Source organism: Hyperolius riggenbachi, chromosome 10 (assembly GCF_040937935.1).
Source record: "Hyperolius riggenbachi isolate aHypRig1 chromosome 10, aHypRig1.pri, whole genome shotgun sequence".
NCBI lineage: Eukaryota > Metazoa > Chordata > Amphibia > Anura > Hyperoliidae > Hyperolius > Hyperolius riggenbachi.
The window spans coordinates 10,364,872-10,382,274 of NC_090655.1; positions in this window are offsets into that span (position 1 = coordinate 10,364,872).

The following is a 17,403-nucleotide window of genomic DNA, read 5'->3' on the forward strand; positions in this document are numbered from 1 at the left end:
GCTACTTGCATTAGCACTGCACAAATGTTTTTTTAAAATTTGCTATTTGTAAAATGTAATTTTCAGTTTCACTTTGAAGCCATTCAGGAATTTCCATAACTGGCTGATATATCTAAATGTGCTTCTTTTTGAGAATGTAATTTCCATTCATTTTGAGTGAGTTCACACTATGGGCTCGATTCACAAAGCGGTGCTAACAGTTAGCACCCTGGTGAAAAGCCCTTTATCATGCCTAAACTCACTTTAGGCATGATAAGTTTAGGTGTGATAAGTTTAGGTGTGATAAGTTTAGGCATGATAAGTTTAGGTGTGATAAGTTTAGGTGTGATAAGTTTAAGCGCCAACTGCGTTAGCACCGCAGTGCACAGCTGATCAAAAGTTTTACGCTAGCAAAGACTGGTGCACTTCGTATAAAGTTTAATGGCGCTGCTTTGCGTGCGGGACTTTGCAAGCGATCTAAACTTATCTAAACTTAGCATGCCTAAACTTATCACACCTAAACTTATCATGCCTAAACTTATCACACCTAGGCCTCGATTCACAAAGCGGTGATAACCCAGTTATCACGCCTAAAAGACTTTAGGCGTGATGACCTTTTCACCACTGAGTTATCACCGCTTTTTCCTGCTCTTCGCGCGAAGTTACCGCGCGAACGCGCGTTCGCGCGTTCGCGCGTGAGAGCGCGCACAAAGTCCCATAGGGCTTAATGGGAGCTTCGCGCGAAGCGGGGACGCTGCGCGCGCACGCGCGCGGTTGCGCGCGCAAAACTTTGCGCGCGGCAACTTCGCGCGAGTTTCTTCTTATCATGCCTAAAGTGACTTTAGGCGTGATAAGGGCCTTTTCACCACGGTGCTAACACTTTGCACCGCTTTGTGAATCGAGCCCCTAAACTGGAATTTTCACCAGAAGGGTGCAATGGTTATCATGCCTAAAGTTTCTAACTGGGTTAGCACCGCTTTGTGAATCGAGCCCTATGGGCCTGATTCACAAAGCAGTGCTAACAGCCCTTTATCGTGCCTAAACTCAGTTTAGGCGTGATAAGTTTAGGCGTGATAAGTTTAGGCGTGATAAGTTTAGGCATGATAAGTTTAGGCATGATAAGTTTAGGTATGATGGGCTCGATTCACAAAGCGGTGCTAACCCAGTTAGCATGCCTAAAAGACTTTAGGCATGATAACCATTGCACCATGCTGGTGAAAAGCCAGTTTAGGTGTGATAAGTTTAGGTGTGATAAGTTTAGGTGTGATAAGTTTAGGGGCTCGATTCACAAAGCGGTGCTAACCCAGTTAGAGACTTTAGGCATGATAACCATTGCACCACGCTGGTGAAAAGCCAGTTTAGGCGTGATAAGTTTAGGTGTGATAAGTTTAGGTGTGATAAGTTTAGGCATGCTAAGTTTAGATAAGTGTAGGTAACGTGCAAAGTCCCGCATGCAAAGCAGCGCCATTAAACTCTATGCGAAGTGCACCAGACTTTGCTAGCGCAAAACTTTTGATCAGCTGTGCACTGCGGTGCTAACGCAGTTGGTGCTTAAACTTATCATGCCTAAACTTATCACACCTAAACTTATCATGTCTAAACGTATCACACCTAAACTTATCACACCTAAACTTATCATGCCTAAACTGAGTTTAGGCGTGATAAAGGGCTTTTCACCAGCGTGCTAACTGTTAGCACCGCTTTGTGAATCGAGGCCCAGGTGTGATAAGTTTAGGCATGATAAGTTTAAGCGCCAACTGCGTTAGCACCGCAGTGCACAACTGATCAAAAGTTTTACGCTAGCAAAGACTGGTGCACTTCGTATAAAGTTTAATGGCACTGCTTTGCGTGCGGGACTTTGCAAGCGATCTAAACTTATCTAAACTTAGCATGCCTAAACTTATCACACCTAAACTTATCATGCCTAAACTTATCACACCTGGGGCCTGATTCACAAAGCGGTGCTAACAGTTAGCACCCTGGTGAAAAGCCCTTTATCATGCCTAAACTCAGTTTAGGCATGATAAGTTTAGGGGCTCGATTCACAAAGCGGTGCTAACCCAGTTAGCATGCCTAAAAGACTTTAGGCATGATAACCATTGCACCATGCTGGTGAAAAGCCAGTTTAGGCGTGATAAGTTTAGGCGTGATAAGTTTAGGTGTGATAAGTTTAGGCATGATAAGTTTAGATAAGTTTAGATCGCTTGCAAAGTCCCGCACGCAAAGCAGTGCCATTAAACTTTATACGAAGTGCACCAGACTTTGCTAGCGTAAAACTTTTGATCAGCTGTGCACTGCGGTGCTAACGCAGTTGGCGCTTAAACTTAGCATGCCTAAACTTATCACACCTAAACTTATCATGCCTAAACTTATCACACCTAAACTTATCACACCTAAACTTATCATGCCTAAACTCAGTTTAGGCATGATAAAGGGCTTTTCACCAGCGTGCTAACTGTTAGCACCGCTTTGTGAATCAAGCCCTAGGTGTGATAAGTTTAGGCATGATAAGTTTAGGTGTGATAAGTTTAGGTGTGATAAGTTTAGGCATGATAAGTTTAAGCACCAACTGCGTTAGCACCGCAATGCACAGCTGATCAAAAGTTTTACGCCAGCAAAGACTGGTGTACTTCTTATAAAGTTTAATGGCGCTGCTTTGCGTGCGGGACTTTGCAAGCGATCTAAACTTATCTAAACTTAGCATGCCTAAACTTATCACACCTAAACTTATCATGCCTAAACTTATCACACCTAAACTGGCTTTTCACCAGAGTGGTGCAATGGTTATCATGCCTAAAGTCTCTAACTGGGTTAGCACCGCTTTGTGAATCGAGCCCCTAAACTGGCTTTTCACCAGAGTGGTGCAATGGTTATCATGCCTAAAGTCTCTAACTGGGTTAGCACCGCTTTGTGAATCAAGCCCTAGGGGCCTGATTCACAAAGCGGTGCTAACAGTTAGCACGCTGGTGAAAAGCCCTTTATCATGCCTAAACTCAGTTTAGGCATGATAAGTTTAGGTGTGATAAGTTTAGGTGTGATAAGTTTAGGCATGATAAGTTTAGGTGTGATAAGTTTAGGCATGATAAGTTTAAGCACCAACTGCGTTAGCACCGCAGTGCACAGCTGATCAAAAGTTTTGCGCTAGCAAAGTCTGCTGCACTTCGCATAGAGTTTAATGGCACTGCTTTGCGTGCGGGACTTTGCACGCTGTCTACACGTATCTAAACTTAGCATGCCTAAACTTATCACACCTAAACTTATCACACCTAAACTTATCATGCCTAAACTGGCTTTTCACCAGCATGGTGCAATGGTTATCACGCCTAAAGTCTTTTAGGCATGCTAACTGGGTTAGCACCGCTTTGTGAATCGAGCCCTAGGGGCTCGATTCACCAAGCGGTGCAAAGTGTTAGCACCGTGGTGAAAAGGCCCTTATCACGCCTAAAGTCACTTTAGGCATGATAAGAAGAAACTCGCGCGAAGTTGCGTAAGTGCGCGCGCAACACCCGACGCTTCGCGCGAAGCTCCCATTAAGCCCTATGGGACTTTGCGCGCGCTCTCACGCGCGTACGCGCGAACGCGGTTACGCGCGGTAACTTCGCGCGAAGAGCAGGAAAAATCGGTGATAACTCAGTGGTGAAAAGGTCATCACGCCTAAAGTCTTTTAGGCGTGATAACTGGGTTATCACCGCTTTGTGAATCGAGGCCTAGGTGTGATAAGTTTAGGGGCTCGATTCACAAAGCGGTGCTAACCCAGTTAGCATGCCTAAAAGACTTTAGGCATGATAACCATTGCACCATGCTGGTGAAAAGCCAGTTTAGGCGTGATAAGTTTAGGTGTGATAAGTTTAGGTGTGATAAGTTTAGGCATGCTAAGTTTAGATAAGTTTAGATCGCTTGCAAAGTCCCGCACGCAAAGCAGCGCCATTAAACTTTATACAAAGTGCACCAGTCTTTGCTAGCGTAAAACTTTTGATCAGCTGTGCACTGCGGTGCTAACGCAGTTGGTGCTTAAACTTAGCATGCCTAAACTTATCACACCTAAACTTATCACTCCTAAACTTATCATGCCTAAACTGAGTTTAGGCATGATAAAGGGCTTTTCACCAGCGTGCTAACTGTTAGCACCGCTTTGTGAATCAGGCCCCAGGTGTGATAAGTTTAGGCATGATAAGTTTAGGGGCTTGATTCACAAAGCGGTGCTAACAGTTAGCACCCTGGTGAAAAGCCCTTTATCATGCCTAAACTCAGTTTAGGCATGATAAGTTTAGGTGTGATAAGTTTAGGTGTGATAAGTTTAGGCATGATAAGTTTAGGTGTGATAAGTTTAGGCATGATAAGTTTAAGCGCCAACTGCGTTAGCACCACAGTGCACAGCTGATCAAAGGTTTTACGCTAGCAAAGTCTGGTGCATTTCGTATAAAGTTTAATGGCGCTGCTTTGCGTGCTGGACTTTGCAAGCGATCTAAACTTATCTAAACTTATCATGCCTAAACTTATCACACCTAAACTTATCATGCCTAAACTTATCACACCTAAACTGGCTTTTCACTAGTGTGGTGCAATGGTTATCATGCCTAAAGTCTCTAACTGGGTTAGCACCGCTTTGTGAATCGAGCCCTAGGTGTGATAAGTTTAGGCATGATAAGTTTAGGTGTGATAAGTTTAGGCGTGATAAGTTTAAGCACCAACTGCGTTAGCACCGCAATGCACAGCTGATCAAAAGTTTTGCGCTGGCAAAGTCTGGTGCACTTCGCATAGAGTTTAATGGCGCTGCTTTGCGTGCGGGACTTTGCACGCTATCTACACTTATCTAAACTTAGCATGCCTAAACTTATCACACCTAAACTTATCATGCCTAAACTTATCACGCCTAAACTGGCTTTTCACCAGCGTGGTGCAATGGTTATCACGCCTAGGGCCTGATTCACAAAGCGGTGATAACTCAGTTATCACACCTAAAAGACTTTAGGCATGATAACCTTTGCACCACACTGGTGAAAAGCCAGTTTAGGCGTGATAAGTTTAGGTGTGATAAGTTTAGGTGTGATAAGTTTAGGCATGCTAAGTTTAGATAAATTTAGATCGCTTGCAAAGTCCCGCACGCAAAGCAGCGCCATTAAACTTTATACGAAGTGCACCAGACTTTGCTAGCGTAAAACTTTTGATCAGCTGTGCACTGCGGGGCTAACGCAGTTGGCGCTTAAACTTATCACACCTAAACTTATCACACCTAAACTTATCATGCCTAAACTTATCACACCTAAACTTATCACACCTAAACTTATCATGCCTAAACTGAGTTTAGGCATGATAAAGGGCTATTCACCAGGGTGCTAACTGTTAGCACCGCTTTGTGAATCAGGCCCCTAAAGTCTCTAACTGGGTTAGCACCGCTTTGTGAATCGAGCCCTAGGGGCTCGATTCACAAAGCGGTGCTAACCCAGTTAGCATGCCTAAAAGACTTTAGGCATGATAACCATTGCACCATGCTGGTGAAAAGCCAGTTTAGGCGTGATAAGTTTAGGTGTGATAAGTTTAGGTGTGATAAGTTTAGGCATGCTAAGTTTAGATAAGTTTAGATCGCTTGCAAAGTCCCGCACGCAAAGCAGCGCCATTAAACTTTATACAAAGTGCACCAGTCTTTGCTAGCGTAAAACTTTTGATCAGCTGTGCACTGCGGTGCTAACGCAGTTGGCGCTTAAACTTATCATGCCTAAACTTATCACACCTAAACTTATCATGCCTAAACTTATCACACCTAAACTTATCACACCTAAACTTATCATGCCTAAACTGAGTTTAGGCATGATAAAGGGCTTTTCACCAGCGTGCTAACTGTTAGCACCGCTTTGTGAATCAGGCCCAAGGTGTGATAAGTTTAGGGGCTCGATTCACAAAGCGGTGCTAACCCAGTTAGCATGCCTAAAAGACTTTAGGCATGATAACCATTGCACCATGCTGGTGAAAAGCCAGTTTAGGTGTGATAAGTTTAGGCATGATAAGTTTAGGTGTGATAAGTTTAGGCATGCTAAGTTTATATAAGTTTAGATCGCTTGCAAAGTCCCGCACTCAAAGCAGCGCCATTAAACTTTATACAAAGTGCACCAGTCTTTGCTAGCGTAAAACTTTTGATCAGCTGTGCACTGCGGTGCTAACGCAGTTGGCGCTTAAACTTATCATGCCTAAACTTATCACACCTAAACTTATCATGCCTAAACTTATCACACCTAAACTTATCACACCTAAACTTATCATGCCTAAACTGAGTTTAGGCATGATAAAGGGCTTTTCACCAGGGTGCTAACTGTTAGCACCGCTTTGTGAATCAGGCCCTAGGTGTGATAAGTTTAGGCATGATAAGTTTAGGTGTGATAAGTTTAGGCATGATAAGTTTAAGCGCCAACTGCGTTAGCACCGCAGTGCACAGCTGATCCAAAGTTTTACACTAGCAAAGACTGGTGCACTTCGTATAAAGATTAATGGCGCTGCTTTGCGTGCGGGACTTTGCAAACGATCTAAACTTATCTAAACTTATCATGCCTAAACTTATCACACCTAAACTTATCATGCCTAAACTTATCACACCTAGGGCTTGATTCACAAAGCGGTGCTAACAGTTAGCACGCTGGTGAAAAGCCCTTTATCATGCCTAAACTCAGTTTAGGCATGATAAGTTTAGGTGTGATAAGTTTAGGTGTGATAAGTTTAGGCATGATAAGTTTAGGTGTGATAAGTTTAGGCATGATAAGTTTAAGCGGCAACTGCATTAGCACCGCAGTGCACAGCTGATCAAAAGCTTTACGCTAGCAAAGACTGGTGCACTTTGTATAAAGTTTAATGGCGCTGCTTTGCATGCGGGACTTTGCAAGCGATCTAAACTTATCTAAACTTATCATGCCTAAACTTATCACACCTAAACTTATCATGCCTAAACTTATCACGCCTAAACTGGCTTTTCACCAGCATGGTGCAATGGTTATCATGCCTAAAGTCTTTTAGGCGTGCTAACTGGGTTAGCACCGCTTTGTGAATCGAGCCCCTAAACTGGCTTTTCACCAGAGTGGTGCAATGGTTATCATGCCTAAAGTCTCTAACTGGGTTAGCACCGCTTTGTGAATCGAGCCCTAGGCGTGATAACCATTTTTATCATGCCTAAACTCAGTTTAGGCATGATAAGTTTAGGCATGATAAGTTTAGGTGTGATAAGTTTAGGCATGATAAGTTTAGATAAGTTTAGATCGCGCGCAAAGTACCGCACGCAAAGCAGCGCCATTAAACTCTATGCAAAGTGCACCAGACTTTGCTAGCGCAAAACTTTTGATCAGCTGTGCACTGCGGTGCTAATCCAGTTGGCGCTTAAACTTAGCATGCCTAAACTTATCACACCTAAACTTATCATGCCTAAACTTATCACACCTAAACTTATCACACCTAAACTTATCATGCCTAAACTGAGTTTAGGCATGATAAAGGGCTTTTCACCAGGGTGCTAACTGTTAGCACCGCTTTGTGAATCGAGCCCATCACGCCTAAAAACTTATCACACCTAAACTTATCATGCCTAAACTTATCACACCTAAACTTATCACACCTAGGGCTCGATTCACCAAGCGGTGCAAAGTGTTAGCACCGTGGTGAAAAGGCCCTCTTCACGCCTAAAGTCACTTTAGGCATGATAAGAAGAAACTCGCGCGAAGTTGCGTAAGTGCGCGCGCAACACCCGACGCTTCGCGCGAAGCTCCCATTAAGCCCTATGGGACTTTGCGCGCGCTCTCACGCGCGTACGCGCGAACGCGCTTGCGCGCGGTAACTTCGCGCGAAGAGCAGGAAAAATCGGTGATAACTCAGTGGTGAAAAGGTCATCACGCCTAAAGTCTTTTAGGCGTGATAACTGGGTTATCACCGCTTTGTGAATCGAGGCCCAGGTGTGATAAAGGGCATTTCACTAGCGTGCTAACTGTTAGCACCGCTTTGTGAATCAGGCCCATAGAGTTTAATGGCGCTGCTTTGCGTGCAGGATTTTGCGCGCGATCTAAACTTATCATGCCTAAACTTAACATGCCTAAACTTATCACGCCTAAACTGGCTTTTCACCAGCGTGGTGCAATGGTTATCACGCCTAAAGTCTCTAACTGGGTTAGCACCGCTTTGTGAATCGAGCCCCAACTGGTTTAGCATCGCAGTGCACAGCTGATCAAAAGTTTTGCGCTAGCAAAGTCTGGTGCACTTCGCATAGAGTTTAATGGCGCTGCTTTGTGTGTGGGACTTTGCACGCTATCTACACTTATCTAAACTAAAGCTGGCCATACACTAGGCCGATTCCCGCCAGATCGACAGTAGATTCGATCACTGGGGTCGAATCTGCTGTCACATCGTTCCCTCAACACGACGAATTTCGATCCATTTCGTCCGATCCCATCGATCGCTCTTCACCAGAGTGGTGCAATGGTTATCACGCCTAAAGTCTCTAACTGGGTTAGCACCGCTTTGTGAATCGAGCCCTATGGCTCATATGCAATGAACTGTTTCTCCTAGGAGATAATTTTTCATGTGCAACTAAAAAAGTACCAAAAAGTCAGTGAAAAAGTGCTATCAAAATTATTTTGAGTATTTTCTTGCTTGCTGGTGGTTTAAAAGGTCTTTTATTGGCAATTTTGAAAATCTCACCTAGGAGAAACCTCAGGAGAAAAAGTTCATTGCATATGGGCCTGTCTATGGGTGCTGCATTTCTGCTCATACATTTTTATGGGCGTGTGCACATCTTTGCGTTTCAACACGCCATGTTAACCAAACGCATTTTCTACAAGGCACTTCACGATAACGTGTGCAGAAAGGCACTCATCTCATAGCAATTGAGCGTGCTACGAAAATAATTTCTCCCTCTGTAAAATGCACTATAAACTACTTGTTTCCTATGTCGCAGTCACTTACAGTAAAAAGGGAAAATCTGACACATCTGTCACATTTTGGACTAGTCCGTGTCCTCATGGGGGATTCTCAGGTATTTTTTTTACTTACAAAAGCACTCACTGAACTGCAGTGGCTCCGCCCAAATGCCAAAATTGTGTGCAAATGAGTAGGAAAGCTTGCTGACATCTCTGTATAGAACCTATCTAGGGAGTGTTTTCTCCTAAGGCTGCTTTCCCACCAGGACGTTGCGTTTTAGGGGACATTATAGGTCGCATAACGTGCCCCTAACGCAACGCCTGGTGGTTTTGGAGCAGGACGCTATCTAGAGCTGCGTTATGCAGCTCTTGGTGCGCCTTTTTTGTTCTCTGGGATGCGGAGACCACGTGATCCGCATCACGTGGTCCCGCCAGCCAATCACTGCACAGATCGGCTGCTCCTGGAAAGTAAACACTGCATGTCACACAGTGCAGTGAATATTAATTAGCCATGTGGCTGGCCGCGGAGGAGGAGGGGAGACCTCCTCCTCCAACATTACTGAGCATGTGCAAGCAGTCTAACACGGCTTAGCCGCATAAAACGCACAGCATGCAGCACTTTAAGTTGACGTCCAGCGTTAGAATGTAACGCAACGTGGGCACTGTGAACAGCCCATTTAGTTTTCATTGCTGTGAGTTAGGCTGCGTTACAGGCTGCACTAACGTGTGCCTGTAACGTCTTACTGTGAAAGCAGCCTAAAAGGAGATGGACTAGTCCAAAATCTGTCAGATCTGTCAGCTTTTTACTACCTCCTGTAAATGACACAGTCACATAAGGGAAAAATAGTCATTTATAGTGACTTTTACTCTGGGAGAAATGTACATTTTATTTGTAAGCATTTTAAAATGTTACAATTTTTTGCAATATTAGTCCTTTAAGTAAGCACACACCATGCAAAGTTCTTAATAAATGTATTTTCTTTTAAACAATGCCTGGCAGTGCTGCTGATCTTTCTGGTCAGTAGGGTTTTAAACCACACACCTGAAACAAGCATGCAGCTAATCTTGTCAAATGTGTCATAGACGTTTGATCTGCATGCTTGTTCAGGGGCTATGAATAAAAGTATGAGGACGAGAGCACACATGGCAGAAACTCTTGCGGAGCGGGAAACGCTGCGTTTTATGCAGCAATGTTAGTCTATGGGACGCAGAAGGACCAGCGTTGCACTTGCGTTTTAAAGTAACGGTACATTCACACGTCTGTTTTTCCATACGACCAGGCATTCAGACCGGCCGTTTGGACGTCAAGTCAGACGGGTGTACAAAAGATCGTTCAGCTGATAAGACTGGTTTTGACTTATCAGCGGGAAAGATCGTTTGTGCACACGTCTGACTTGACGTCCAAACGGCCGGTCTGAACGACTGGTTGTTTGGAAAAATCAGACGTGTGTGTGTACCTTTAGCATTCTGCAGACGCTTGCAGTGTTGCATAATATGCAATAAAAATCTATGGTGACGCATATGCGTTGCGTTTGTTTTTCATGCGTTTATGCTGCGTTTTTAATTAAAAAGTAAAGATCTCTGATGCGTTTCCGCTTCCTGTAGTTTTCCTAGTGATTTGCATAAATAAAAAAAAAACGCATACAAAACGCATATGGGTTTTTCATTAGCGAACCGCAAATGCATTAAAACGCACACAAAACGCATAGAAACACACCTGCGATTTGCATCGGCGACGCGCAAATGTAGACAAGCGCACCAAAATCGCACTTGCGAATCGCAACTGCAAAATTCATTCAAAATGCATTACTCTAATGCAAACACTCCTGTGGAAAACGCCAGATTTTCACGTCGTATGTGAACCCAGAGGCAGAGGATCAGCAGGACAGCCAGGCAATGTGCATTATTTAAAAAGAAATTAGCGTCAGCCGCCATATCACTCACCTCAGGTTCAATTTAACCTCCCGAGCGGTAATATGCCTGACACTGTATCAGGCATGCAGCTTCAGGGGTTTTGCTGGCCTCAGGAGTCCGCCGCTATAAAACTATCTGTTTGTATTGATAAATAAGCTGTTAGCTAGCACTAGGCTCCGTAGTACATGTGGTCGGCACCCCCCAATCACCCAGGATCCCCCGGATCCCCCTGGTCTTCTCTATGGGGAGGATTGTACATTACGTCACCAACGCAGACCCATATAGAAGACCGTAGCTGTGCGGGGAGGCAGCGCCGATCGCTGGAGCCAGGTTGGGTAATGTATAAGCGGCAGGAGGATCCTGGGCGATCGGGGGGTGCCGGGCACATGTACTAGCTAGCCTAGTGTTAGCTAACAGCTTATGTATCAGTACAAACACAGAGTTTCGTAGCGGCAGACTCAGGCTAGCAAAACCTCTTGAGCAGCGTAATGCTCAGGAGGTAAACTACAACTGGACAATAAGTTGAATCTTGATTAGGAAAATACTTTTCTTTTTTAACATCACCTGGCTTTGTACTGCATCGAGTGGCACGCAGTAGTAGCTTTGTACGGCATCGAGTGGCTCGCAGTAGTAGCTTTGTACTGCATCGAGTGGCACGCAGTAGTAGCTTTGTACTGCATCGAGTGGCACGCAGTAGTAGCTTTGTACTGCATCGAGTGGCACGCAGTAGTAGCTTTGTACTGCATCGAGTGGCACGCAGTAGTAGCTTTGTACGGCATCGAGTGGCACGCAGTAGTAGCTTTGTACTGTATCGAGTGGCACGCAGTAGTAGCTTTGTACGGCATCGAGTGGCACGCAGTAGTAGCTTTGTACGGCATCGAGTGGCTCGCAGTAGTAGCTTTGTACTGCATCGAGTGGCACACAGAAGTAGCTTTGTACGGCATCGAGTGGCACGCAGTAGTAGCTTTGTACTGTATCGAGTGGCACGCAGTAGTAGCTTTGTACTGTATCGAGTGGCACGCAGTAGTAGCTTTGTACGGCATCGAGTGGCACGCAGTAGTAGCTTTGTACGGCATCGAGTGGCACACAGAAGTAGCTTTGTACGGCATCGAGTGGCACGCAGTAGTAGCTTTGTACTGCATCGAGTGGCACACAGAAGTAGCTTTGTACGGCATCGAGTGGCACGCAGTAGTAGCTTTGTACTGTATCGAGTGGCACGCAGTAGTAGCTTTGTACTGTATCGAGTGGCACGCAGTAGTAGCTTTGTACGGCATCGAGTGGCACGCAGTAGTAGCTTTGTACGGCATCGAGTGGCACGCAGTAGTAGCTTTGTACTGCATCGAGTGGCACACAGAAGTAGCTTTGTACGGCATCGAGTGGCACGCAGTAGTAGCTTTGTACGGCATCGAGTGGCACGCAGTAGTAGCTTTGTACTGCATCGAGTGGCACGCAGTAGTAGCTTTGTACTGCATCGAGTGGCACGCAGTAGTAGCTTTGTACGGCATCGAGTGGCACGCAGTAGTAGCTTTGTACTGCATCGAGTGGCACGCAGTAGTAGCTTTGTACTGCATCGAGTGGCACGCAGTAGTAGCTTTGTACGGCATCGAGTGGCACGCAGTAGTAGCTTTGTACTGCATCGAGTGGCACGCAGTAGTAGCTTTGTACGGCATCGAGTGGCACGCAGTAGTAGCTTTGTACTGCATCGAGTGGCACGCAGTAGTAGCTTTGTACTGCATCGAGTGGCACGCAGTAGTAGCTTTGTACGGCATCGAGTGGCACGCAGTAGTAGCTTTGTACTGCATCGAGTGGCACACAGAAGTAGCTTTGTACGGCATCGAGTGGCACGCAGTAGTAGCTTTGTACTGCATCGAGTGGCACGCAGTAGTAGCTTTGTACTGCATCGAGAGGCACGCAGTAATAGCTTTGTACTGCATCGAGTGGCACGCAGTAATAGCTTTGTACTGCATCGAGTGGCACGCAGAAGTAGCTTTGTACTGCATCGAGTGGCACGCAGTAGTAGCTTTTGATTGCCTTTTTGTTAAAATCTGATTGAAATCAAATAGTTGAACAAAATTATGGATATTCCACAATCAGTTTTTGGAACAGATAAAAATGGATCATTTGCTGATTTGAGCAAACACCGAGTAGTATATGATGACATTTACACCCCAAAGGTGTGGCAAGACTGAACACGATTGTCTCAGCAACACTGTACAGTGTATGGCCAGCTAAAAACAAACCTGAAGTGAAAATAAACCTATGGGATCATGAATTGTATGTGCAGCACAGCTAAGAAATAATAGAACATTGGTAGCGAAGAAAAGAGTCTCATATTGTTTTCTAGTACAGGAAGGGTTAAAAAAAAGTCAGTTATCTATGCAAAAGAGCTTCTCTGAGCTATCTGACCCCACTGCAGTCCTGTTTTCTGAAGCGCTTGAACAGCCAAGAAACAGTGAGCGACAGCTTGAGATAAGGTTTTACTGCAGGAAATTTCAAAGTATCATTATTTCTGCTTTGTTTTATAGCTTGTGGTTTCTAAACATGCAACTGTGACAGAAGGATGCAATGTTATAAAAAAAAAAAAAGCTATACATCTAAAAATAAAAATATGAGAGCCTTTTCTTTGCTACTAATGTTCTGTTCATTATCCGTACTACCCATAAAATTTATAATATTATATGTTTTTTTTTTCCGCTCCAAGTTTGCTTTAAAGGGCTCCCACTTGTCGCCAAACCCTCTGAGTGTCTCTTTATGCTGCTGTCTGCCCCATCATCCTCATCCTCCATAATTATACTCCTGTCCTGAGGCTTAAAGGATACCACAACTGAAATGTGACATAATGAGATAGACATGTGTATGTACAGTGCCTAGCACACAAATAACTATGCTGTGTTCCTTTTTTTTCTTTCTCTGCCTGAAAGAGTTAAATATCAGGTATGTAAGTGGCTGACTCAGTCCTGACTCAGACAGGAAGTGACTACAGTGTGACCCTCACTGATAAGAAATTTCAACTATAAAACACTTTCCTAGCAGAAAATGGCTTCTGAGAGCAAGAAAGAGGTAAAAAAGGGGAATTTCTTATCAGTGAGGGTCACACTGTAGTCACTTCCTGTCTGAGTCAGGACTGAGTCAGCCACTTACATACCTGATATTTAACTCTTTCAGGCAGAGAAAGAAAAAAAGGAACACAGCCTAGTTATTTGTGTGCTAGGCACTGTACATACCCATGTCTATCTCATTATGTCACATTTCAGTTGTGGTATCCTTTAATATCACATCTCTGGTTCCCCAATCACCGTCCTCCTCTCCCTCAGTCACACGTGTATCCTGAATCTCTGTCTACATCTCTGTGTTGCTGAAAACTCTTTCTATTTATCAGTGTGTATTACAGTATTCCCTCTCCTAGCATTTCTGTATCATAACAAGGAACAAACACTCATTGTAAAAAATACATCTTTTAAACTATTATTTGAATTGTACATAGCACCTGTTACTTTTTATGGGCGAACTATAGAAAAGAAAAATAATTTTCTGTAAAAAAAAAAAAGTACACGGTTTAATGCACTAGAAACTAAATAAAACCGCGGTGCAATATAAGAACTTGGCGGGTGTCTGTGAGTGTTATTTGACTGTTCACTGAATTACTTTGGCAAGTGTTTAATATTGGTGTAATTTGTGTGATTCCAGCAATGTGCCCTGACCGGTATCCGAACTCTAAACTGAACCCTACATTGAACCTGAGCTTAACATGACCGTCACACTAACTCTAACACTCACCCTAACGACGAGATCCTCACCCTCACATTGGACCTAACACTGACCCTCACTCTAACACTAACCCCAACACAGACCCTAGCCCTAATGCTTACTGTAACACTGACCCCACCTTAAAGGGAATCAAACACCACTTTTGTTTCCTGGCTTCTAATAGCTATAGAAGCTGTCTTGTTCCCTCCTCAGCTTGTAGTTGCCCTTTATTTATCCAGGAGAAGGTGTGAAGATAGAATCTGTGACTTTTGTAAACTCTTTGAAGCACAGTGTCCAATCTACTCACCCCTGCTGCTGATGAAAGCTTTTGCTTGCTCTCTGCTAATGTGTGCTATAAAATAATTACACCAGTCCTTATCTGAGGTCTGATATGCCTTGCAAGTAGGTTAATAAAAACCTCTGCCAGTGCTAAACTTTTAAATGTAAAAAGAAGATATAAAATTGAAGTATAATAATACTAGCCCTAACCCTAACACTAGCCTTAACCCCAGTACTGACCATTACAATCAGGGCTATTTCTGGCCATTTTGGCGCCCCAGGCAAGGCAAGTTTTGTCTTCTTACTCCAATCTCGTGAACAGGAAGATCATAACCTACATCAGTTAGTTTTATGAATATCCAAGGAAGTCCTGCTACACCAAGAGGTAGGGTAAGTTAGTTTTATGGGTGCCAATAAGAAATGGATAGTTTATGTATAAATAATGTATTTTCTCAAAATAAAGAATATGCAAATCATTACCTGGCCATTTACTTCTCACTAGCTGTAACTCATTAAACTCATATAACGAACCCTAACACTAATGTTTTTGAGGGGTGCATAATGGTTTAGAGGGCTGTATATCCAGTTTATAAACATTATACTGTTTATGTACAGACTGGACTGTTACAAGTTAAAATATTGTCCTGAAAATCCAATCAGAGTTGCAACAATGCCCATTTAGGTGTTAAAATTACCATCCATCCCTTAAATGGAACTGGCAGCTGGATATAAGAATTCCATAAGGGACAGTGTTCTAAGACTAGCTCTGTGGTGCCCTCACCTACAATTGTCACCCCTGGAATTTGCATGGTTTGCCTAGGTCTAAAAATGGCCCTGATTACACTAACATTAGACCTAGCACTGTTCACCACTCACACACTATCTTTAACTCTCTGTCACGCTAACCCCCCCACCCCCCTCATGATTATTGTAATTGATCTTTGAATACAGTTTTTTCCCCTCTGACTTATAAACGGCTTTCCAATTTTGCAAAAAAAACAGCATTTCTGCTAATGTAAACATTGCGTAACATTGGTAGGTAGTTTGAACTGACTTTCAGAAGGTTTTCATCCACACCCCTTGGTGTGGTAACCAGGAAAAACGGGTTCTAGCAGGCGTTATATTATTTATATTGTATTTGTATTTTTATGAATTTAATAAAGCATTATTGTTCAATTAATTATGAATAGAAAAAGGTCCTGCCTGCTCACTCTCCCTCTACCAGAGAGTAGGAAGCCATTGCTTCTGAGACTCGGGAGGTGTGGCTGTGGTGTGCTTTATCTGGGCTCTGCATAGGACCTGTGGATGTGGGTTTGGGGGGAGCACAGAGTTGACCACTTCTTTCAAGGCACATGACTTTTCTTGGCCTTAAAGAACAAGTGACACCCATGCAAACTTAGAAATAAAAAAACACATATATAAGTAGATAAATACTAGTTCTACTTACATAACACATGTATTGCACTGCCCACATTATGATTTCTGTAAATTTTATAAAGGAAAATCAGAGACAGTTTCCATCTTGGTTACCTTTGAATGAAGCCAATCCTGACATCATTTCCTCCCTCACTCTTTTTTTCACCTCTTGCTAATTGTGTATTCGTTACCCGCCCTCCTCCCAGAGTCTTCAGACACTCCCCCTGAGGTCTATACTAGGAAGTGCACTATCTTATGTCATTAGAAGGAGTGGGAAATAAAGGGAAGAGGAGGAATATATTATAGATAAAAAGACCCCCCAGCATGCAACTGTTTGGCAATGGCAATTAAAGGGCCAGTGCTCCTAAGATATGTGATAACTCCAAACCATAACAGCAGAAAACGTTTTGAATGCAGGATTAGCATCTTTATCACTTAATACACTCAGACCAGTTGCATTTGAAATTTGATTTTTATGGTGACGATACCGCTTTAATTCATCAACATAGCTTTGTAGTGAAGTGAATCAGGGCTGCTGCTCTGCAGGTGGGCCAAGTAGGGTAGCATTCTCTGCTGTATCTCAAGCGTAATGGGAATCTCCCCAATGTTTGAGCTTCTTCGATGGACATGGAGAAGGTGTTTGCAGAACTCCAGGTGGAATATTGCTTTTGGGCTAGATTGATGGGGCCCCATACTTCACTTCCATAGAGTAGGATCGGGAGGGGCGACAATGTCATAGATAGAACATTCAGCGTGCTTCAACTTTTAGGACCTCTATGGCTGACTTAAAGGACCACTACTGCTGTAAAATTTCAAATACAAGTAAACACATACCAATAACAGGTATATTTCTTCCTGAGTAAAATGAGCCATAAATTACTTTCCTCTTATGTTACTGTCACTTAAAGGGATACTGTAGGGGGGTCGGGAGAAAATGAGTTGAACCTACCCGGGGCTTCTAATGGTCCCCCGCAGACGTCCTGTGCCCGCGCAGCCACTCACCGATGCTCCGGCCCCGCCTCCGGGTCACTTCTGGAATTTCCGACTTTAAAGTCTGAAAACCACTGTGCCTGCGTTGCCGTGTCCTCGCTCCCGCTGATGTCATCAAGAGCGCACAGCGCAGGCCCAGTATGGTCTGTGCCTGTGCAGTACACTCCTGGTGACATCAGCAGGAGCGAGG